Here is a 15,834-nt window from a genome sequence, read left to right as displayed (position 1 = left end):
TCACACACTCCCGGGGTCTAACACAGAATGAATCTCCATCCATCCGTCCCATCACAAAAACCCGGGGTCAGACACAGAGTGATTCTCCATCCACACAGTCCCATCACAAACTCCCGGGGTCAGACACAGAGTGATTCTCCATCCACACCGTCCCATCACACACTCCCGGGGTCAGACACAGAGTGAATCTCCATCCACACCGTCCCATCACACACTCCCGGGGTCAGACACAGAGTGAATCTCCATCCACACCGGACCATCACAAAAACCCGCGGTCAGACAGAGAGTGAATCTCCCTCCACACCGTCCCATCACACACTCCCGGGGTCAGACACAGAGTGAATCTCCATCCACACCGTCCCATCACACACTCCCGGGGTCAGACACAGAGTGATTCTCCATCCACACCGGACCATCACAAAAACCCGCGGTCAGACAGAGAGTGAATCTCCCTCCACACCGTCCCATCACACACTCCCGGGGTCTAACACAGAATGAATCTCCATCCATCCGTCCCATCAAAAAAACCCGGGGTCAGACACAGAGTGATTCTCCATCCACTCCGTCCCATCACAAAAACCCGCGGTCAGACAGAGAGTGAATCTCCCTCCACACCGTCCCATCTCACACTCCCGGGGTCTGACACAGAGTGAATCTCCATCAAAACCGTCCCATCACACTGTCTCGGGGTCAGAAACAGTGTGAATCTCCCTCCACACCGTCCCATCACACACTCCCGGGGTCTGACACAGAGTGAATCTCCATCAAAACCGTCCCATCACACTGTCCCGGGGTCAGACACAGAGTGAATCTCCATCCAAACCGTCCCATCATAATTTCCCGGGGTCTGACACAGAGTGAATCTCCATCCAAACGGTCCCATCACGCTTTCCCGCGGTCAGACACAGAGTGAATCTCCCTCCACACAATCCCATCACAAAAGCCCGGAGTCAAACACTCAGTGAACCTGCATCCAAACCGTCCCATCACACATTGCCCGGGGTCAGACACAGAGTGAATTTCCTTCCACACCATCCCATCACAAATTGCAGGGATCAGACAAGTAGTAAATCACCCTCCTCACGGTCCCATCACACACTCCCGGGGTCAGACACAGAGTGAATCTCCATCCACACCGTCCCATCACAAACTTCCGGGGTCTGACACAGAGTGAATCTCCCTCCACACCGTCCCATCTCACACTCCCGGGGTCTGACACAGAGTGAATCTCCATCAAAACCGTCCCATCACACTGTCTCGGGGTCAGAAACAGTGTGAATCTCCCTCCACACCATCCCATCACAAATTGCAGGGATCAGACAAGTAGTAAATCACCCTCCTCACGGTCCCATCACACACTCCCGGGGTCAGACACAGAGTGATTCTCCATCCACTCCGTCCCATCACAAAAACCCGCGGTCAGACAGAGAGTGAATCTCCCTCCACACCGTCCCATCTCACACTCCCGGGGTCTGACACAGAGTGAATCTCCATCAAAACCGTCCCATCACACTGTCTCGGGGTCAGAAACAGTGTGAATCTCCCTCCACACCGTCCCATCACACACTCCCGGGGTCTGACACAGAGTGAATCTCCATCAAAACCGTCCCATCACACTGTCCCGGGGTCAGACACAGAGTGAATCTCCATCCAAACCGTCCCATCATAATTTCCCGGGGTCTGACACAGAGTGAATCTCCATCCAAACGGTCCCATCACGCTTTCCCGGGGTCAGACACAGAGTGAATCTCCCTCCACACAATCCCATCACAAAAGCCCGGAGTCAAACACTCAGTGAACCTGCATCCAAACCGTCCCATCACACATTGCCCGGGGTCAGACACAGAGTGAATTTCCTTCCACACCATCCCATCACAAATTGCAGGGATCAGACAAGTAGTAAATCACCCTCCTCACGGTCCCATCACACACTCCCGGGGTCAGACACAGAGTGAATCTCCATCCACACCGTCCCATCACAAACTTCCGGGGTCTGACACAGAGTGAATCTCCCTCCACACCGTCCCATCACAAAAGACCGGGGTCAGACACAAAGTGAATCTCCATACACAACGGCCCATCATACATTCCCTGGGTCAGGCACAGAGTGAATCTCCATCCAGAGCGTCCCATCACAAAAGCCCGGGGTCAGACACAGAGTGAATCTCCATCCACACCGTCCCATCACAAACTCCCGGGGTCAGACACAGAGTGAATCTCCATCCATACCGTCCCATCACAAAAGCCCGGGGTCAGACAAAGAGTGAATCTCCTTCCACACAATCCTATCACAAATTCCAGGGGTCAGACATAGAGTGAATCTGCTTCCACACCTTTCCATCACACGTTCGCTGGTTCAGACACAGAGTGAATCTCCCTCCTCACCGTCCCATCACACACTCCCGGGGTCAGACAGAGTTTGAATCTCCCTACTCACCGTCCCATCACAAAAGCCCGGGGTCAGACACAGAGTGAATCTCCATCCACACCGTCCCATCACAAACTCCCTGGGTCAGGCACAGAGTGAATCTCCATCCAAATCGTCCCAACACACTTTCCCGGGGCCAGACAAAGAGTGAATCTGCATCCAAACCGTCCCATCACACGTTCCCGGGGTCAGACATAGAGTGAATCTCCCTCCTCACCGTCCCATCACACACTCCCCGGGTCAGACACAGAGTGAATCTCCATCCACACCGTCCCATCACAAACTTCCGGGGTCTGACATAGAGTGAATCTCCCTCCTCACCGTCCCATCACCCACTCCCGGGGTCCAACACAGAATGAATCTCCATCCAAACCGTCCCATCACAAAAACCCGGGGTCAGACACAGAGTGAGTCTCCATCCATTCCGTCCCATCACAAACTCAAGGTGTCAGACACAGAGTGATTCTCCATCCACACCGGACCATCACAAAAACCCGGGGTCAGACAGAGAGTGAATCTCCCTCCACACCGTCCCATCACACACTCCCGGGGTCTGACACAGAGTGAATCTCCATCAAAACCGTCCCATCACACTGTCTCGGGGTCAGAAACAGTGTGAATCTCCCTCCACACCGTCCCATCACAAACTTCCGGGGTCTGACACAGAGTGAATCTCCCTCCTCACCGTCCCATCACACACTCCCGGGGTCTAACACAGAATGAATCTCCATCCAAACCGTCCCATCACAAAAACCCGGGGTCAGACACAGAGTGAGTCTCCATCCATTCCGTCCCATCACAAACTCAAGGTGTCAGACACACAGTGAATCTCCATCCACACCGTCCCAACACAAACTCCCGGGGCCAGACAAAGTGTGAATCTGCATTCAAACCGTCCCATCACACTTTCCCGGGGTCAGACACAGAGTGAATCTCCCTCTTCACCGTCCCATCACAAACTCAAGGGGTCAGACACAGAGTGAATCTCCATCCACACCGTCCCAACACAAACTCCCGGGGCCAGACAAAGTGTGAATCTGCATCCAAACCGTCCCATCACACTTTCCCGGGATCAGACACAGAGTGAATCTCCCTCCTCACCGTCCCATCACACTTTCCCGGGATCAGACACAGAGTGAATCTCCCTCCTCACCGTCCCATCACACACTCCCCGGGAGTGACACAGAGTGAATCTCCCTACTCACCGTCCCATCACAAAAGCCCGAGGTCAGACACAGAGTGAATCTCCATCCAAACCGTCCCATCACACTTTCCCGGCGTCAGACACAGAGAGAATCTCCATCCACACCGTCCCATCACACACTCCCGGGGTCAGACACAGAGTGAATCTCCATCCACACCGGCCCAACACAAAAACCCTGGGTCAGACACAAAGTGAATCTCCATACACACCGGCCCATCATACTTTCCCGGGGTCAGACACAGAGTGAATCTCCATCCAGAGCGTCCCATCACAAAAGCCCGGGGTCAGACGCAGAGTGAATCTCACTCCACACAATCCCATCACAAAAGCCCGGGGTCAGACACTGAGTGAATCTCCTTCCACACCATCCCATCACAAATTCCAGGGGTCAGACATAGAGTGAATCTGCATCCACACCTTTCCATCACAAACTCCCGGGTTCAGAGAAAGAGTAAATCTCCCTCCTCACCGTCCCATCACACGTTCCCGGGGTCAGACACAGAGTGTATCTCCCTCCTCACCGTCCCAACACACACTCCCGGGGTCATACACAGAGTGAATTTCCATACACACCGGCCCATCATAAACTCACGGGGTCAGACACAGAGTGAATCTCCCTCCTCACCGTCCCATCACACACTCCCCGGGTCAGACACAGAGTGAATCTCCATCCACACCGTCCCATCACAAACTTCCGGGGTCTGACACAGAGTGAATCTCCCTCCTCACCGTCCCATCACACACTCCCGGGGTCTAACACAGAATGAATCTCCATCCAAACCGTCCCATCACAAAAACCCGGGGTCAGACACAGAGTGAGTCTCCATCCATTCCGTCCCATCACAAACTCAAGGTGTCAGACACAGAGTGAATCTCCATCCACACCGTCCCATCACAAACTCCCGAGGCCAGACAAAGAGTGAATCTGCATCCAAACCGTCCCATCACACTTTCCCGGGGTCAGACTCAGAGTGAATCTCCCTCCTCACCGTCCCATCACACACTCCACGGGTCAGAAACAGAGTGAATCTCCATCCACACCGTCCCATCACAAACTTCCGGGGTCTGACACAGAGTGAATCTCCCTCCTCACTGTCCCATCACACACTCCCGGGGTCTAACACAGAATGAATCTCCATCCATCCGTCCCATCACAAAAACCCGGGGTCAGACACAGAGTGATTCTACATCCACACCGTCCCATCACAAACTCCCGGGGTCAGACACAGAGTGATTCTCCATCCACACCGTCCCATCACACACTCCCGGGGTCAGACACAGAGTGAATCTCCATCCACACCGTCCCATCACACACTCCCGGGGTCAGACACAGAGTGAATCTCCATCCACACCGGACCATCACAAAAACCCGCGGTCAGACAGAGAGTGAATCTCCCTCCACACCGTCCCATCACACACTCCCGGGGTCAGACACAGAGTGAATCTCCATCCACACCGTCCCATCACACACTCCCGGGGTCAGACACAGAGTGATTCTCCATCCACACCGGACCATCACAAAAACCCGCGGTCAGACAGAGAGTGAATCTCCCTCCACACCGTCCCATCACACACTCCCGGGGTCTAACACAGAATGAATCTCCATCCATCCGTCCCATCACAAAAACCCGGGGTCAGACACAGAGTGATTCTCCATCCACACCGTCCCATCACAAACTTCCGGGGTCTGACACAGAGTGAATCTCCCTCCTCACCGTCCCATCACACACTCCCGGGGTCTAACACAGAATGAATCTCCATCCAAACCGTCCCATCACAAAAACCCGGGGTCAGACACAGAGTGAGTCTCCATCCATTCCGTCCCATCACAAACTCAAGGTGTCAGACACAGAGTGAATCTCCATCCACACCGTCCCAACACAAACTCCCGGGGCCAGACAAAGTGTGAATCTGCATCCAAACCGTCCCATCACACTTTCCCGGGATCAGACACAGAGTGAATCTCCCTCCTCACCGTCCCATCACACTTTCCCGGGATCAGACACAGAGTGAATCTCCCTCCTCACCGTCCCATCACACACTCCACGGGTCAGAAACAGAGTGAATCTCCATCCACACCGTCCCATCACAAACTTCCGGGGTCTGACACAGAGTGAATCTCCCTCCTCACTGTCCCATCACACACTCCCGGGGTCTAACACAGAATGAATCTCCATCCATCCGTCCCATCACAAAAACCCGGGGTCAGACACAGAGTGATTCTACATCCACACCGTCCCATCACAAACTCCCGGGGTCAGACACAGAGTGATTCTCCATCCACACCGTCCCATCACACACTCCCGGGGTCAGACACAGAGTGAATCTCCATCCACACCGTCCCATCACACACTCCCGGGGTCAGACACAGAGTGAATCTCCATCCACACCGGACCATCACAAAAACCCGCGGTCAGACAGAGAGTGAATCTCCCTCCACACCGTCCCATCACACACTCCCGGGGTCAGACACAGAGTGAATCTCCATCCACACCGTCCCATCACACACTCCCGGGGTCAGACACAGAGTGATTCTCCATCCACACCGGACCATCACAAAAACCCGCGGTCAGACAGAGAGTGAATCTCCCTCCACACCGTCCCATCACACACTCCCGGGGTCTAACACAGAATGAATCTCCATCCATCCGTCCCATCACAAAAACCCGGGGTCAGACACAGAGTGATTCTCCATCCACACCGTCCCATCACAAACTTCCGGGGTCTGACACAGAGTGAATCTCCCTCCTCACCGTCCCATCACACACTCCCGGGGTCTAACACAGAATGAATCTCCATCCAAACCGTCCCATCACAAAAACCCGGGGTCAGACACAGAGTGAGTCTCCATCCATTCCGTCCCATCACAAACTCAAGGTGTCAGACACAGAGTGAATCTCCATCCACACCGTCCCAACACAAACTCCCGGGGCCAGACAAAGTGTGAATCTGCATCCAAACCGTCCCATCACACTTTCCCGGGATCAGACACAGAGTGAATCTCCCTCCTCACCGTCCCATCACACTTTCCCGGGATCAGACACAGAGTGAATCTCCCTCCTCACCGTCCCATCACACACTCCCCGGGAGTGACACAGAGTGAATCTCCCTACTCACCGTCCCATCACAAAAGCCCGAGGTCAGACACAGAGTGAATCTCCATCCAAACCGTCCCATCACACTTTCCCGGCGTCAGACACAGAGTGAATCTCCATCCACACCGTCCCATCACACACTCCCGGGGTCAGACACAGAGTGAATCTCCATCCACACCGGCCCAACACAAAAACCCTGGGTCAGACACAAAGTGAATCTCCATACACACCGGCCCATCATACTTTCCCGGGGTCAGACACAGAGTGAATCTCCATCCAGAGCGTCCCATCACAAAAGCCCGGGGTCAGACGCAGAGTGAATCTTACTCCACACAATCCCATCACAAAAGCCCGGGGTCAGACACTGAGTGAATCTCCTTCCACACCATCCCATCACAAATTCCAGGGGTCAGACATAGAGTGAATCTGCATCCACACCTTTCCATCACACACTCCCCGGGAGTGACACAGAGTGAATCTCCCTACTCACCGTCCCATCACAAAAGCCCGAGGTCAGACACAGAGTGAATCTCCATCCAAACCGTCCCATCTCACTTTCCCGGCGTCAGACACAGAGTGAATCTCCATCCACACCGTACCATCACACACTCCCGGGGTCAGACACAGGGTGAATCTCCATCCACACCGGCCCAACACAAAAACCCTGGGTCAGACACAGAGGGAAACTCCATCCACACCGGCCCATCACGAACTCACGGGGTCAGACACAGAGTGAATCTCCCTACTCACCGTCCCATCACAAAAGCCCGAGTTCAGACACAGAGTGAATCACCATCCAAACCGTCCCATCACACTTTCCCGGCGTCAGACACAGAGTGAATCTCCATCCACACCTTCCCATCACACACTCCCGGGGTCAGACACAGAGTGAATCTCCATCCACACCGGCCCATCACAGAAACCCTGGGTCAGACACAAAGTGAATCTCCATACACACCGGCCCATCATACTTTCCCGGGGTCAGACACAGAGTGAATCTCCATCCAGAGCGTCCCATCACAAAAGCCTGGGGTCAGACGCAGAGTGAATCTCCCTCCACACAATCCCATCACAAAAGCCCGGGGTCAGACACTGAGTGAATCTCCTTCCACATCATCCCATCACAAATTCCAGGGTTCAGACATAGAGTGAATCTGCATCCACACCTTTCCATCACAAACTCCCGGGGTCAGAGAAAGAGAAAATCTCCCTCCTCACCGTCCCATCACACACTTCCGGCGTCAAGAACAGAGTGAATCTGCATCCACACCGTCCCATCACAAGTTCCCGGGGTCAGACACAGAGTGAATCTCCCTCCTCACCGTCCCAACACACACTCCCGGGGTCAGACACAGAGTGAATTTCCATACACACCGGCCCATCATAAACTCACGGGGTCAGACACAGAGTGACTCTCCCTCCTCACCGTCCCATCACACACTCCCCGGGTCAGACACAGAGTGAATCTCCATCCACACCGTCCCATCACAAACTTCCGGGGTCTGACACAGAGTGAATCTCCCTCCTCACCGTCCCATCACACACTCCCGGGGTCTAACACAGAATGAATCTCCATCCAAACCGTCCCATCATAAAAACCCGGGGTCAGACACAGAGTGAGTCTCCATCCATTCCGTCCCATCACAAACTCAAAGTGTCAGACACAGAGTGAATCTCCATCCACACCGTCCCAACACAAACTCCCGGGGCCAGACAAAGTGTGAATCTGCATCCAAACCGTCCCATCACACTTTCCCGGGATCAGACACAGAGTGAATCTCCCTCCTCACCGTCCCATCACACTTTCCCGGGATCAGACACAGAGTGAATCTCCCTCCTCACCGTCCCATCACACACTCCCCGGGAGTGACACAGAGTGAATCTCCCTACTCACCGTCCCATCACACACTCCCGGGGTCAGACACAGAGTGAATCTCCATCCACACCGGCCCAACACAAAAACCCTGGGTCAGACACAAAGTGAATCTCCATACACACCGGCCCATCATACTTTCCCGGGGTCAGACACAGAGTGAATCTCCATCCAGAGAGTCCCATCACAAAAGCCCGGGGTCAGACGCAGAGTGAATCTCACTCCACACAATCCCATCACAAAAGCCCGGGGTCAGACACTGAGTGAATCTCCTTCCACACCATCCCATCACAAATTCCAGGGGTCAGACATAGAGTGAATCTGCATCCACACCTTTCCATCACAAACTCCCGGGTTCAGAGAAAGAGTAAATCTCCCGCCTCACCGTCCCAACACACGTTCCCGGGGTCAGACACAGAGTGAATCTCCCTCCTCACCGTCCCAACACACACTCCCGGGGTCATACACAGAGTGAATTTCCATACACACCGGCCCATCATAAACTCACGGGTCAGACACAGAGTGAATCTCCCTCCTCACCGTCCCATCACACACTCCCCGGGTCAGACACAGAGTGAATCTCCATCCACACCGTCCCATCACAAACTTCCGGGGTCTGACACAGAGTGAATCTCCCTCCTCACCGTCCCATCACACACTCCCGGGGTCTAACACAGAATGAATCTCCATCCAAACCGTCCCATCACAAAAACCCGGGGTCAGACACAGAGTGAGTCTCCATCCATTCCGTCCCATCACAAACTCCCGGGGTCAGACACAGAGTGATTCTCCATCCACACCGTCCCATCACACACTCCCGGGGTCAGACACAGAGTGAATCTCCATCCACACCGTCCCATCACACACTCCCGGGGTCAGACACAGAGTGAATCTCCATCCACACCGGACCATCACAAAAACCCGCGGTCAGACAGAGAGTGAATCTCCCTCCACACCGTCCCATCACACACTCCCGGGGTCAGACACAGAGTGAATCTCCATCCACACCGTCCCATCACACACTCCCGGGGTCAGACACAGAGTGATTCTCCATCCACACCGGACCATCACAAAAACCCGCGGTCAGACAGAGAGTGAATCTCCCTCCACACCGTCCCATCACACACTCCCGGGGTCTAACACAGAATGAATCTCCATCCATCCGTCCCATCACAAAAACCCGGGGTCAGACACAGAGTGATTCTCCATCCACTCCGTCCCATCACAAAAACCCGCGGTCAGACAGAGAGTGAATCTCCCTCCACACCGTCCCATCACACACTCCCGGGGTCTGACACAGAGTGAATCTCCATCAAAACCGTCCCATCACACTGTCTCGGGGTCAGAAACAGTGTGAATCTCCCTCCACACCGTCCCATCACACACTCCCGGGGTCTGACACAGAGTGAATCTCCATCAAAACCGTCCCATCACACTGTCCCGGGGTCAGACACAGAGTGAATCTCCATCCAAACCGTCCCATCATAATTTCCCGGGGTCTGACACAGAGTGAATCTCCATCCAAACGGTCCCATCACGCTTTCCCGGGGTCAGACACAGAGTGAATCTCCCTCCACACAATCCCATCACAAAAGCCCGGAGTCAAACACTCAGTGAACCTGCATCCAAACCGTCCCATCACACATTGCCCGGGGTCAGACACAGAGTGAATTTCCTTCCACACCATCCCATCACAAATTGCAGGGATCAGACAAGTAGTAAATCACCCTCCTCACGGTCCCATCACACACTCCCGGGGTCAGACACAGAGTGAATCTCCATCCACACCGTCCCATCACAAACTTCCGGGGTCTGACACAGAGTGAATCTCCCTCCACACCGTCACATCACAAAAGACCGGGGTCAGACACAAAGTGAATCTCCATACACAACGGCCCATCATACATTCCCTGGGTCAGGCACAGAGTGAATCTCCATCCAGAGCGTCCCATCACAAAAGCCCGGGGTCAGACACAGAGTGAATCTCCATCCACACCGTCCCATCACAAACTCCCGGGGTCAGACACAGAGTGAATCTCCATCCATACCGTCCCATCACAAAAGCCCGGGGTCAGACAAAGAGTGAATCTCCTTCCACACAATCCTATCACAAATTCCAGGGGTCAGACATAGAGTGAATCTGCTTCCACACCTTTCCATCACACGTTCGCTGGTTCAGACACAGAGTGAATCTCCCTCCTCACCGTCCCATCACACACTCCCGGGGTCTAACACAGAATGAATCTCCATCCAAACCGTCCCATCACAAAAACCCGGGGTCAGACACAGAGTGAGTCTCCATCCATTCCGTCCCATCACAAACTCAAGGTGTCAGACACAGAGTGAATCTCCATCCACACCGTCCCAACACAAACTCCCGGGGCCAGACAAAGTGTGAATCTGCATCCAAACCGTCCCATCACACTTTCCCGGGATCAGACACAGAGTGAATCTCCCTCCTCACCGTCCCATCACACTTTCCCGGGATCAGACACAGAGTGAATCTCCCTCCTCACCGTCCCATCACACACTCCACGGGTCAGAAACAGAGTGAATCTCCATCCACACCGTCCCATCACAAACTTCCGGGGTCTGACACAGAGTGAATCTCCCTCCTCACTGTCCCATCACACACTCCCGGGGTCTAACACAGAATGAATCTCCATCCATCCGTCCCATCACAAAAACCCGGGGTCAGACACAGAGTGATTCTACATCCACACCGTCCCATCACAAACTCCCGGGGTCAGACACAGAGTGATTCTCCATCCACACCGTCCCATCACACACTCCCGGGGTCAGACACAGAGTGAATCTCCATCCACACCGTCCCATCACACACTCCCGGGGTCAGACACAGAGTGAATCTCCATCCACACCGGACCATCACAAAAACCCGCGGTCAGACAGAGAGTGAATCTCCCTCCACACCGTCCCATCACACACTCCCGGGGTCAGACACAGAGTGAATCTCCATCCACACCGTCCCATCACACACTCCCGGGGTCAGACACAGAGTGATTCTCCATCCACACCGGACCATCACAAAAACCCGCGGTCAGACAGAGAGTGAATCTCCCTCCACACCGTCCCATCACACACTCCCGGGGTCTAACACAGAATGAATCTCCATCCATCCGTCCCATCACAAAAACCCGGGGTCAGACACAGAGTGATTCTCCATCCACACCGTCCCATCACAAACTTCCGGGGTCTGACACAGAGTGAATCTCCCTCCTCACCGTCCCATCACACACTCCCGGGGTCTAACACAGAATGAATCTCCATCCAAACCGTCCCATCACAAAAACCCGGGGTCAGACACAGAGTGAGTCTCCATCCATTCCGTCCCATCACAAACTCAAGGTGTCAGACACAGAGTGAATCTCCATCCACACCGTCCCAACACAAACTCCCGGGGCCAGACAAAGTGTGAATCTGCATCCAAACCGTCCCATCACACTTTCCCGGGATCAGACACAGAGTGAATCTCCCTCCTCACCGTCCCATCACACTTTCCCGGGATCAGACACAGAGTGAATCTCCCTCCTCACCGTCCCATCACACACTCCCCGGGAGTGACACAGAGTGAATCTCCCTACTCACCGTCCCATCACAAAAGCCCGAGGTCAGACACAGAGTGAATCTCCATCCAAACCGTCCCATCACACTTTCCCGGCGTCAGACACAGAGTGAATCTCCATCCACACCGTCCCATCACACACTCCCGGGGTCAGACACAGAGTGAATCTCCATCCACACCGGCCCAACACAAAAACCCTGGGTCAGACACAAAGTGAATCTCCATACACACCGGCCCATCATACTTTCCCGGGGTCAGACACAGAGTGAATCTCCATCCAGAGCGTCCCATCACAAAAGCCCGGGGTCAGACGCAGAGTGAATCTTACTCCACACAATCCCATCACAAAAGCCCGGGGTCAGACACTGAGTGAATCTCCTTCCACACCATCCCATCACAAATTCCAGGGGTCAGACATAGAGTGAATCTGCATCCACACCTTTCCATCACACACTCCCCGGGAGTGACACAGAGTGAATCTCCCTACTCACCGTCCCATCACAAAAGCCCGAGGTCAGACACAGAGTGAATCTCCATCCAAACCGTCCCATCTCACTTTCCCGGCGTCAGACACAGAGTGAATCTCCATCCACACCGTCCCATCACACACTCCCGGGGTCAGACACAGGGTGAATCTCCATCCACACCGGCCCAACACAAAAACCCTGGGTCAGACACAGAGGGAAACTCCATCCACACCGGCCCATCACGAACTCACGGGGTCAGACACAGAGTGAATCTCCCTACTCACCGTCCCATCACAAAAGCCCGAGTTCAGACACAGAGTGAATCACCATCCAAACCGTCCCATCACACTTTCCCGGCGTCAGACACAGAGTGAATCTCCATCCACACCTTCCCATCACACACTCCCGGGGTCAGACACAGAGTGAATCTCCATCCACACCGGCCCATCACAGAAACCCTGGGTCAGACACAAAGTGAATCTCCATACACACCGGCCCATCATACTTTCCCGGGGTCAGACACAGAGTGAATCTCCATCCAGAGCGTCCCATCACAAAAGCCTGGGGTCAGACGCAGAGTGAATCTCCCTCCACACAATCCCATCACAAAAGCCCGGGGTCAGACACTGAGTGAATCTCCTTCCACATCATCCCATCACAAATTCCAGGGTTCAGACATAGAGTGAATCTGCATCCACACCTTTCCATCACAAACTCCCGGGGTCAGAGAAAGAGAAAATCTCCCTCCTCACCGTCCCATCACACACTTCCGGCGTCAAGAACAGAGTGAATCTGCATCCACACCGTCCCATCACAAGTTCCCGGGGTCAGACACAGAGTGAATCTCCCTCCTCACCGTCCCAACACACACTCCCGGGGTCAGACACAGAGTGAATTTCCATACACACCGGCCCATCATAAACTCACGGGGTCAGACACAGAGTGACTCTCCCTCCTCACCGTCCCATCACACACTCCCCGGGTCAGACACAGAGTGAATCTCCATCCACACCGTCCCATCACAAACTTCCGGGGTCTGACACAGAGTGAATCTCCCTCCTCACCGTCCCATCACACACTCCCGGGGTCTAACACAGAATGAATCTCCATCCAAACCGTCCCATCATAAAAACCCGGGGTCAGACACAGAGTGAGTCTCCATCCATTCCGTCCCATCACAAACTCAAAGTGTCAGACACAGAGTGAATCTCCATCCACACCGTCCCAACACAAACTCCCGGGGCCAGACAAAGTGTGAATCTGCATCCAAACCGTCCCATCACACTTTCCCGGGATCAGACACAGAGTGAATCTCCCTCCTCACCGTCCCATCACACTTTCCCGGGATCAGACACAGAGTGAATCTCCCTCCTCACCGTCCCATCACACACTCCCCGGGAGTGACACAGAGTGAATCTCCCTACTCACCGTCCCATCACACACTCCCGGGGTCAGACACAGAGTGAATCTCCATCCACACCGGCCCAACACAAAAACCCTGGGTCAGACACAAAGTGAATCTCCATACACACCGGCCCATCATACTTTCCCGGGGTCAGACACAGAGTGAATCTCCATCCAGAGAGTCCCATCACAAAAGCCCGGGGTCAGACGCAGAGTGAATCTCACTCCACACAATCCCATCACAAAAGCCCGGGGTCAGACACTGAGTGAATCTCCTTCCACACCATCCCATCACAAATTCCAGGGGTCAGACATAGAGTGAATCTGCATCCACACCTTTCCATCACAAACTCCCGGGTTCAGAGAAAGAGTAAATCTCCCGCCTCACCGTCCCATCACACGTTCCCGGGGTCAGACACAGAGTGAATCTCCCTCCTCACCGTCCCAACACACACTCCCGGGGTCATACACAGAGTGAATTTCCATACACACCGGCCCATCATAAACTCACGGGTCAGACACAGAGTGAATCTCCCTCCTCACCGTCCCATCACACACTCCCCGGGTCAGACACAGAGTGAATCTCCATCCACACCGTCCCATCACAAACTTCCGGGGTCTGACACAGAGTGAATCTCCCTCCTCACCGTCCCATCACACACTCCCGGGGTCTAACACAGAATGAATCTCCATCCAAACCGTCCCATCACAAAAACCCGGGGTCAGACACAGAGTGAGTCTCCATCCATTCCGTCCCATCACAAACTCCCGGGGTCAGACACAGAGTGATTCTCCATCCACACCGTCCCATCACACACTCCCGGGGTCAGACACAGAGTGAATCTCCATCCACACCGTCCCATCACACACTCCCGGGGTCAGACACAGAGTGAATCTCCATCCACACCGGACCATCACAAAAACCCGCGGTCAGACAGAGAGTGAATCTCCCTCCACACCGTCCCATCACACACTCCCGGGGTCAGACACAGAGTGAATCTCCATCCACACCGTCCCATCACACACTCCCGGGGTCAGACACAGAGTGATTCTCCATCCACACCGGACCATCACAAAAACCCGCGGTCAGACAGAGAGTGAATCTCCCTCCACACCGTCCCATCACACACTCCCGGGGTCTAACACAGAATGAATCTCCATCCATCCGTCCCATCACAAAAACCCGGGGTCAGACACAGAGTGATTCTCCATCCACTCCGTCCCATCACAAAAACCCGCGGTCAGACAGAGAGTGAATCTCCCTCCACACCGTCCCATCACACACTCCCGGGGTCTGACACAGAGTGAATCTCCATCAAAACCGTCCCATCACACTGTCTCGGGGTCAGAAACAGTGTGAATCTCCCTCCACACCGTCCCATCACACACTCCCGGGGTCTGACACAGAGTGAATCTCCATCAAAACCGTCCCATCACACTGTCCCGGGGTCAGACACAGAGTGAATCTCCATCCAAACCGTCCCATCATAATTTCCCGGGGTCTGACACAGAGTGAATCTCCATCCAAACGGTCCCATCACGCTTTCCCGGGGTCAGACACAGAGTGAATCTCCCTCCACACAATCCCATCACAAAAGCCCGGAGTCAAACACTCAGTGAACCTGCATCCAAACCGTCCCATCACACATTGCCCGGGGTCAGACACAGAGTGAATTTCCTTCCACACCATCCCATCACAAATTGCAGGGATCAGACAAGTAGTAAATCACCCTCCTCACGGTCCCATCACACACTCCCGGGGTCAGACACAGAGTGAATC

The sequence above is a fragment of the Hemitrygon akajei genome, unplaced genomic scaffold (genome assembly GCF_048418815.1).
Source record: "Hemitrygon akajei unplaced genomic scaffold, sHemAka1.3 Scf000141, whole genome shotgun sequence".
In the NCBI taxonomy this organism is placed as follows: domain Eukaryota; kingdom Metazoa; phylum Chordata; class Chondrichthyes; order Myliobatiformes; family Dasyatidae; genus Hemitrygon; species Hemitrygon akajei.
The sequence above is the reverse complement of the archived record's forward strand: the minus strand, read 5'-3'. Positions refer to the sequence as shown.